At 31.6% G+C, this 11,010-nt stretch overlaps 1 long non-coding RNA gene across 1 annotated transcript; it reads right to left on the reverse strand.

Annotated features, from left to right (window-relative positions):
* Positions 1-1,289: 1,289 nt before the first annotated feature.
* Positions 1,290-10,232, reverse strand: LOC132748610 (uncharacterized). Its single transcript, XR_009628288.1, has 5 exons — positions 10,144-10,232; positions 7,737-7,829; positions 7,108-7,223; positions 6,317-6,373; positions 1,290-4,207 (listed from the first exon to the last, which is right to left on the reverse strand). It is a non-coding gene; the product is annotated as an uncharacterized LOC132748610 (long non-coding RNA).
* Positions 10,233-11,010: the final 778 nt, after the last annotated feature.

Here is an 11,010-nt window from a genome sequence, read left to right on the forward strand (position 1 = left end):
TTTCCCGTCCCACTATAGTAATTGTTTTCAGCACTAACGAGAAGTTGTTGAGTTGCCCCTAAACGGTTACCCGAGATTCTAACACGACCAGCATGTGTCCCTTTTAAACATAGAAGAACCGAAAGTGTGTGTTATTATGCTATAAAATCACTGTTTGACGTTCTATATTTAGACATGTGACGTAATCATTATACACGTGACGTAACCACTAAAAATGTGACGCGCTGACAAAAAGTACGGAAAAAGATCAGGCGAAATTTAGCATAATATCAGGTACGGCAGCATTTAATTGTTGATGTTGTGTTAGAATCGAAATAATATATCCAAATCGGTGATTTTATTGCTTGATAACATCACTGTTTGTCGTTCGGATGCGCATCATTATATCACTCGGGCTACGCCCTCGTGATATAATTCCCCTCATCCGAACTCCAAACAGTGATGTTATTGAGCAATAAAATCACAGTTTGGGATATATTATTTCTTAAGTAACATATTACTGTCTGTGACTACAACCGGTGTTTGATTATTTTTTCTTGCATTTATATATAAATAATAATCCGGACGGAAATTACAAAAAACGTTATTCATAAAATCAATCCTGTCTGATATGCAAGAATGTTCACTTGACTCGTATTATTTATTTATTTATTTATTTATGATGTTTTAAAAATCCTGCGTTGAAATAAAATACAAACGTGAGAGTAGCCCTTTATATTTTAGATAACAATACTCATATCTAACTTTAGTGAAATATATCCTGCATAGCTTTAAAAAGTGACAGATTTTCATGGTAGTTTATAGAAATGTCTTTTTTTACACAAAAGAAAAAAGGCTAACGTCTCTTATTTAAAAACATCACAGTAGGATATGATGTCACTGCATGTAGTAATCAGTTACTTGTTGTTGAAGAAGTATACTATAATATTCACCAATAATAAACCGTTTTTTATTTGATTTCTTTGCAGTCAGAGAATGGAGACATCTGATGACATCACAGAGATGAACAAAATTGCTTGTAAAAACTATAAAAAAAATACGTTTATTCTTAGATCTTTTTGAGTCGTTTTCCTTTTCTTGTGCAAAAAACGCACAAGCGCATGCGCACGCATAAGACTATGTACATTCACACATAAGAAAAAGGAAAATTTATATAGTTCATAAAGGTATTACAGTTAACAGCGATGGAGGTGAAACGTTAATAATTCGTCCATATATACCATGACTTGTCAACTGTTGTATGTGCCTGAATATTCTAATGAGTAATGCTTGCAAAAGAAAACAAAGACTTTCATCTTTAATGTCTTTATTATAAAATAAATACACAAAGTGTACACAGTTTGGACGGATATAACAAAATCAAATATCTGTAAAATACTTAAATAGATAAAAGGAAAATAGAGTGTGATATACGCATGTACCGTGCATTGCTGGTATCATGTGATAGAAAAATTGGAAACAGCAATATAGAAAATATAAAATCTCAGTATACTAGATTCGGAATCATTGTTTCAAGATATTTTAAGTGATGAAAAATTAGGACCGCTCAAGCCGGTGCTAGCGGGAGTGTGATATGTTGCATTTTTCATTTTACCTCATATACAGACTCGATCAAACTGAGTCTGCAATTTCCATGTAATTTTGTTTTGATGAATCCGAGGGATAACATTTTCTAGATTTCGTATATAAACATCTGTTAAAGGCACTCTTTTAGATGCAATACTTACACAAACAGAAAAAAATGATTATTTAGGGAGAACGTTCATTCAATTTATGATATATATATGTGTATCTAATTGCGTATGAAAAAAATATTATGCTCTTCAAGTTATAAAAGCCAAACTCTGTTTCTTATTTGTAGCAAATTACTAAAAGCTATGACGTTTATGAAGAAAATAACACATTATGCATGATATTGACCTTTTTACGACGCGGTCTGTTGCTATGAAAAAATTGACCGGAAGTAGTATTTTCACGCACATGCGCAATCTGAGTAGGGCAAAAAACGTCCATAGATAATTCAGAGTCAGTTTAAGGTAAAAAACAGGAAATCATATAAAATAGCTTTTTTACACAAACATGAAAAATACATTTATAGCTTTGTGGCCAAAATTGCCACAAAAAAGACACGGAAAAGACGACTGTTATAGAATTCTCTCTTACGATCACGGACATGACAATGAGATAATTGTTATACAAACATGTCGAAATATATATTATCAAATAAAGAAGTTTTTTTTAATTGTTTAAATTGTTATTATAAAAACTAAAGACATTTAAAATAGAGGTTTATTATTATTCTGAAAATAAGTCGGAACAAGTGATAATTAATGCATTTTAAGTTTTCAGCTTATCTACTATTATCTTTTTTCCAACTTGACCCCACGTACACTATTTAATTGTCACTTCACAAAATTAATAAACATTGATGGTATAAACTTAAAAAGTAATTTAAATAACGATAATTTCATAATTTTATGTGATTGACTATGTCATGTTACTAAAACGTCCCGGTTGAATGATACTAAAATCTATAGCTGGCAAATAACGATTAAGCGGTCACTCGATCACGTGTCAATCCGTTTGACACTTCATTACCGCCTTGCAGGAATATCGAGTGTGTAATATTTAAGAAATAATATATCCCAAACTGTGATTTTATTGCTCAATAACATCACTGTTTGGAGTTCGGGTGCGAGGAATTATATCACGAGGGCGTAGCCCGAGTGATATAATGATGCGCATCCGAACGACACACAGTGATGTTATCAAGCAATAAAATCACCGATTTGGATATATTATTTCGATTCTAACACGACACCAACAAATAAATGCTGCCGTACCTGATATTTAGCTTAATTGTGCTTGATTTGTTTCCGTACTTATTGTCAGCGCGTCACATTTTTAGTGGCTACGTCAAACGTGTATAATGATTACATCACATGTCTAAATATAGAACGTCAAACAGTGATTTTATAGCATTATAACACACACTTTCGGTTCTTCTATGTTCAATAGGGAAAAATGCGAGTCGTGTTAGAATATGTAATACATGGGTAATAAAATTATATCTTTAACACCCTACTGTTTCAATTTAAATTACTGATGAAAAAGTCATTGTATGATACCTTGAACAGGACTTATGGTCATTGAATTATTAGGCCCGCTAACTTTGTATATTTGTTATAAATATCAATTCACGTTTGAAGTACTAACCGCTTAATTCATCAAAAAAAATCAGTTTTCATAACTTATAATCACGTCTTTTATTGCCTTCAAGTACGCTAAATGTAGTCTATCGTTATTGCGCTTTTGCCCTACGCAGAATGCGCATGCGCGAAATGCAACATGTATGCTATGGAAAAATCGTATTATAAAAAGGTCTATATGTCTGAAAAAATTGATATTCCAAAAATATGCATTAACAAAACTTCTGTGTAAATAAAAAATACAGTTTGAAAGATTTCTACAAAAATAAAACAACTAACATATAACAGACAAGTATTTCAAATGGAATTTGAAAAGACATCACAGTTCATTGGTATTAAACCCGTAAAAAAGAATCACAGCTTTTTGTTTTATGACGTCATATAATCGACTTAAATTCTAAATGTAGTATCGTAGACAGATATTAAAAAGTCTTTTTAACGCGACTTTTGTTGTTTAAATAAATGTTATTCGTAGTTGCTTAAGTTTGATGAAGGTGTATATTAAGCGGTGGACATAGTTCTAGAGCATAAATAAAGTTCTCTATTAAACAAACTAGCTTAAATAAACTTCCATAAACTTATACATGTATATACGGGCATTGTGATCCTTCAACATCAATAGTTACAATATTTATAACATTAATTCTTCATTAAAACAGAATACAAAAATTATAACATAAACATGTCGAAATAAGTGGTAAAAGAATAATACATGTATGTGTAAAAAAACGCTGGTGCAGTTACACGTTCAATAAGAGTTTTTTTATTTTTTCGTATTTTTCATTTTTTGATACTATGATAATATGATTGGCAGCTGATTGCTCATATATCATAGCATTTTTCTCTTCTGGAAGGGGATGGTTTTAAGACATACAAAAGTTAAAAATAATAAGAAAATTGAAATAAAAGTTCAAATTTTTCCCAACTAGTCCATGTTGTATGTTGGGCGTCTGTTTTAATATTGACTGTCAGGAATATCCGAGTGTCCAACCTTGTTACTATAAATAAAAAACAACAACAATAAATGTTTAATCTATGATCATTCTAAAATATCATAGCTCATGATGATAACAAGTTGTACCAATTCTTGTAAAATGATTCTCTCATCTATGGTGGCTGATTTCTGCCATTTCGTGTCTTCGCCCCTCGTAAGTTGAAAGCGAAGACACGATGATAGTGCTCACTTATCGAGCCTTTGCCTTGTATGACTTTTAAGAGGGCGCCGACACGAAGACACGATACATTTAGGCGAAATAGCAATATTTAAATGGGCGAAGACTCGAGGTCTTCTTCTGTAGAACTTTCGTGTCGGTGGGTAGAAATTTTCATATCGGCGCCCTATATTCGTCGTGTCGTCGTGTCTTCGCCTTAAAAGGCGAAAAACGAAGGCACGATAATTGGCTACCAGACACGTCAGTGGGGTCTATAAAGCATATGTTGAATGGAAATTAAGATGATACTACAGTCATTTAATTAAAAGCATTAATATATAGATAAAGAGCTGACGTTATTAAGTACTGTTAACATCTATATAATAATACATGAAAGTTGTATCAAATATTATACTATGGAACGCCGTGACTGTCTTATGCTATCAATGTTTTTGATATCTTGTGAAGTGTTGATATTATTGTGTCATTTAAGCATATTAACAAGTGCAATTTACATCATATCTTGTCTAAAGACAATGCTGACTTGTTCAAACAGCATGTTAACTTGTCAAATAATCATTATGACATGTGCAGACAAATGTTAATTTGTCAAAGTATCATGATGACTTGTGCAAACGACATGTTAACTTGTCAAAATAGCATGATGACTTGTGCAAACGACATGTTAACTTGTCAAAATTTCATGATGACATGTGCAAACAGCATGTTAACTTGTCGAATTATCGTGATGACATGCTAATAATACCTTAACAAGTTAACATGTGTTTTGCACAAGTCATCACGGTTCTTTGACAAATTAACATGTTGTCTGCACAAGTCATTAAGATTATTTGACAAGTTAACATGGCATTTGCACAAGTCATCATGATACATTGACAAGTTAGAATGGAGTTTGCACAAGTCATCACGATACCTTGACAAGTTAACATGCTGTTTGCACAAGTCATCATGAAATTTTGACAAGTTAACATATCGCTTTCGCAAGTCACCATGATACTTGGACAAGTTAGCATGTTGTTTGCACATGTTATCACGATGATTTGACAAGTTAACATACTGTTTGCACATGTCATCATGAAATTTTGACAAGTTAGCATGGCATTTGCACAAGTCATCATTATACTTGGACAAGTTAACATGTCGTTTGCACAAGTCATAATGATACTTGGACAAGTTAACATGCTGTATGCACATGTCATAACGATAATTCGACAAGTTAACATGCTGTTTACACATGTCATCATGGAATTTTGACATGTTAGCATGACATTTGCACAAGTTATCATAATACTTTGACAAGTTAACAGTACGTTTTGACATGTCAGCATGATACAAAATTTTACAAAAATGATACAAAAAGTTCACATGCTGTCTTCACAAGTCATCATGGTAATTTGACATGTTAACATGCTGTTTGCACAAGTCATCATGATACTTTGACAAGTAAACATGCTGTTTGCACATGTCATCACGATAATTCGACAAGTTAACATGTCGTTTGCACAAGTCATCATTATACTTTGACAAGTTAACATGGCGTTTGCACAAGTCATCATGACACTTTGACAAGTTAACATGCTGTTTGCACATGTCATCACAATATTTCGACAAGTTAACATGTCGTTTGCACAAGTCATCATTACATTTTGACAAGTTAACATGCTGTTTGCACATGTCATCACAATAATTCGACAAGTTACCATGTCATTTGCACAAGTCATCACGATACTTTGACAAGTTAGCATGTTGTCTCCACATGTCATCATAATAATTTGACAAGTTAACATGCTGTTTGTACAAGTCAGCATGTTCCTTTGACAAGACATGATGTAAATTGCACATGTTAACATGCTCAAACAACAAAATAATATCATTGTTTCACAAGATAACAAAAACATTGATTACATAAGACAGTCACGGCGTTCCATATCATACCTTCTAAAGTGATCATTTGAACTGGTGTCGTAAGCATTATTTGTGTCACCTTTAGGTCTGTAGGAAAAATAAGAAAAGCAATTGTTTCCATTAGGGATTAAAGAAAACACTAACACATTGGAATAAAATGTCTGTTTGAGGTACATGATGTTTCAAGTAACAACATGTTTTAATGGTTTCTAAATAAAATGCCACTATACGATATACACCGTACTGGAAATTCTGAAATTTATTATAGGGATTAGCAATGCAAACAAGAATAGTAAGTTCAAAACTCATACATGGTTTGCTTAACTGTTTTCGTGCGACAGTCACGAATTAAACGTAAAATACAATGCTTTAAAAACCTCGCACTCTACAGTCCGCTTTTGTATCAAAATTCTGCAAATTAGAGATCCATTTAACAATATGGTCAGGCTTTCATAAGTTTATAGAGCATTTATTAATCACGTTCAATCAGAATACCTCCAGATTCATCCTATTGTTAAAGATTGTTTTTCAAAAAATATATTAAAAAGAAAATAATTGTAAATTGAACAACAAAGTAATTTGCACTTTGCAAACTGCACTTACAAAAATAAGAAAAACGAATGTGCAAAATTAGTCACGCAGTAGAAATATGATAATTTAAATACTGCAAGAAACAGTAATAAATTGCACATAACATGAAAATTATTTCTTGAATTGTGAATGTATCTATTTTGCTTAAAATCTAAGTTAATTTCAATCAAGTCTGATTTTCTTGATTTTTTTTGCTCATCTGGAAGAATGCAGCTTTTAAGTGTACTCACATATCTGACTCTGCGTCGCTGTTCATGGTGCGATAATGTTTGGCAAGCTTTACAGAAAATACAATACTTGGAACGAAAAAGAATAAACACCATCCGATCGCGAACCAGAAACCATTCTGAAAATTATATTGAATGAGTGTAAGTTTAATACTGAATTTATTGAACGAGTTGAATAAAATTATATTATGCGAGTCTCTGAACTTATACGAATTTAATATTATATTTATCACATACCAAAATTAAAGATCGTTTGAATGGAAAAAGAACCAAATTTCATTAGCGCCTATAGTTTAACGCTATGTTTATGCAATGAAAACGATTTATATATCATAAACGTAGCACATTATCTATTATTTATCTGGTATATTATCGTTCCATGTTCCTTTTCTATATTTTTGATTGTTTCAATAATATGGCATGGACAAGTTGGTAAAATAAAAACTATGTAAACTATGATTTGAAATAATATAAAATCTTTTGGCATGTATACTTTAAGAAACAATAAAGTTTTAGAGAAAATAACATTAATAAATAATAAGATACTAAATTTATTCGAATGTCCAATAAATGCCGTTCGAAATTGTTCGATAAAATAATTATGCATTCCAATGCAAGAAAAGAGAACTCACGAATGAATCAACAATGTATTTGCACACTGACGTCAATATAATGGAATCATAGAGGTTCCATAATGGTGTACATTTGCCAATGTCATTCCTGATCTGAGGAATAGAAACAATAATATTGAATACATTATAACGTTGACATTAAACTAGAAGTTCACGACAATATTGAAATAAACAGTAATGGTAATTATAACGATAATGGTAATGGCAATTTTTAAGTGATAATTACGATAATAATGAATAAAAAATAAACGAGATGTTGACAATAATGATAACAAAGATAGTAAGTGTGTTTTTGACGATAGGATAACATTTATAGTCAATGTAATGGTGTCGGTAATGATAACATGATGTTGACGATATTTATAACATAATTTGCAAACGTGGTGTTGATGATAATGATAAAATAGATAGTTAACGTGGCTTTAACGATGATGATAACGTGGCGTTGAGAGGATATTTGTTTAGTTCAGTGTAAGATCGGAATATATTTCACCGAGTTAGCACCAAAGGTGTATTTCACGAGTGACACAGCCACGAGTGAAATATGAACTTTTGGTGTTCACGAGGTGAACTATATTTCGATCTTACACTAAACGTAACAATATTTTTATTATATAGAATGGAACGTTTAAAAATACATTTTAACCTAATACTAAATGAAAATCGCGCAAAATAATAATACAACTAGGTATTAGCACCCTAATGCATTACCTCCGCTTTGAAGAGTATTCAAATAGGCAAGAACTACTGTTAACTGCATTGAAAATGAGGGCCATGGGTTCAATCCCCAGAAGGGTCAACTTTTTTTTTCTTTCTTTTTTTCTTTTAACATTATTTATGTATCTCTCATGTCCCATTAGGAAAGAAAAAAGTGTTTAATTTTGATTTTTTAATTTATATAGGTATTTATTGGCTAAATTATGCTAAATATAGTAATAAATATGGTACCTGATATTTTCAAAGTGTAATATAATCAAAACTAGACGGTAAAAGTATTTCATATTTTACAAGATCAACCAATATACTTTTTTAAAAATTTAGGGAAACTTTGAAAACAGGCACTCATTTGGGTAAATTTTAAGAATTTTTTAAATTAGGCTTTCTAAGTAGAAAAATGGTCAGACACGTGGTAAAAATGAGTGGGGTAGGGTAACATTTTTATACAGATTTCATAAATTTTAAGTAGAAACCATAATTTTGCTTATTTGGATTGTTAGCTGAATGGTACTATTTGTTTCTTACCAAAAATTAATGGGAAAACATTTTTCATTAGAATGTTATTGCAGATTATTTAAAGGTTCCTACTTTCTAAAAAAGGGCCCTCATAACATCCTAACTTGAGTTCAGAAAAGTGGCCATAACTTGATTTCCGTACGGTAAACTTTGTTTAAATTTTGCATACAGGTGTACATTAAGGTATACATCTGACTTATGATGTCAAATTTTTAGTTCCTGATAGTGCCCATTAGGGTTCTAATACCTTAAGTGGGTTTCTAGTATTATTCACGCTGGTATTCTACCAAAAAAGCATGCAATAAAACATAATTGTTCAACGTGACTTTGACAAAAATGAAAAACGTGAGGGAAAAGACCTTTAATAAAAACTTTGGTGTTCACGATAATTGAAAACCCTCTTAACGTATGCAAAAACGATAATGCAAACATTATGTGTTTATAATGATAAAAAAAGACATTTGTGGCGTTGAAAAATTATTATAACATTAACAGAAAATTATGACTTACGATAATAATTTTTCGTGGTTTTGTTGATCTTTAATTAACCAAGGGTAGTAAACAGGGTTTTTACCATTATGATAACAAAAATTTACAAAAACGTCGGGTGATAAGGGACAATGCTTTTTTGTTTCATTTACGTTTTTTTTCACCATTTATTTCAGATAATATGGCGGGTATTTTTCCTAAAAAATCGTTCCTGGAGAGTTACACCGGTATAGACTCCCTTCCCTCCGCGCCTAAACACCAAGCCATCCCCCGGTGATCGAACCCACGCCAGAGAGGTAACTGGATTAGAAGTCATCGACTCTAAGCCCTCGACAACGGAGGCGGTCGCAACGACAATGCTGGCATTTACACTAATCATGCTGAGTGACGTTGACGATAATGATAATCAAACCTAACTATTAGTATAATAACGATGTAGATCACACAAATTCAATAATTGTTATTATCACGAGAATAAAAAATACAATATTGATAATAAAAACTGATGACAATAATGTAAATGATTAAATTGTGTCTTTAATGATCCTCACGTTGGTAAAAATGTTAATCAAGGACAATTATCAATGACCTCTTTAAAAATAACAATGATTATTAAATTCATTATCGATACATTATCTTCACTTGCCAATTTATTATGCAAAAAAACGAATAGCTAATTACTTACCGAGTCTTTTGTGTTGCTTACATAATCATTTGCTATATCCAAAATTTCCTTTTTGTATCCATTTGTTATCTGAAAGGAAAATCAATTACATTCTCAAATTACGTTTATTAACTAAGGTAACGTTAGGCCGAAGGCTTTAGTGTAATATACTATGAAAAAATAATGTAAGATAGTCTGAGAATATCGCTTAGTCCGACAAAATGATGTAAGATTGTCTTAGAGCATCACTTTGTCCGACAAAATGATGTAAGATTTTTTTGTCCGACAAAATGATGTAAGATTGTCTTACATCACCCATTTGTCCGACAAAATGATGTAAGATTGTCTTTCAACACCGATTTGTCCGACAAAATGATGTAAGATTGTCTTACAACACAAGGATGTTAGATAGTCTTAGAACACCGACTATTTCATTGGTTCTATCATTAAAACGAAACATTCAATACTGAGTCGTTTATTATAGTTCCTTAAATTTTGGGTTACTTTCAAACCCCTGTATATAACCCTAATTACACGTGGATCAAAAAATAACTTTTGCTATTTGCCCCCAAACATAAATGTCAAAGAAAACGATAAGTCTAAATTTGGAATAACCCAAACAATTTTTTACCCCTGTTTATTTTTTGAAACCAACTGACTGCTCACCGGTACCCCCAAACTAGTTTTAAAAGGGCATTTTTTCCGGGCTAAAAACAAAACCAGAAAAAAAAAAAGATAATTAAATAGACACATTTTTATGTGCCCAAATTTTTATTATTTTTTATTTGGGAAATTTTTTCTTGACATGACATAAATTTTAGCACTAATATGGGAAAGCATTTAACATAGCGAAAATTTCATTCTTTTGCAAAGGTGACCCCATATTTA

This window comes from Ruditapes philippinarum, unplaced genomic scaffold, assembly GCF_026571515.1.
Source record: "Ruditapes philippinarum isolate M1 unplaced genomic scaffold, ASM2657151v2 ctg3813_1_1_1_1, whole genome shotgun sequence".
NCBI classification, from domain to species: Eukaryota; Metazoa; Mollusca; class Bivalvia; order Venerida; family Veneridae; genus Ruditapes; species Ruditapes philippinarum.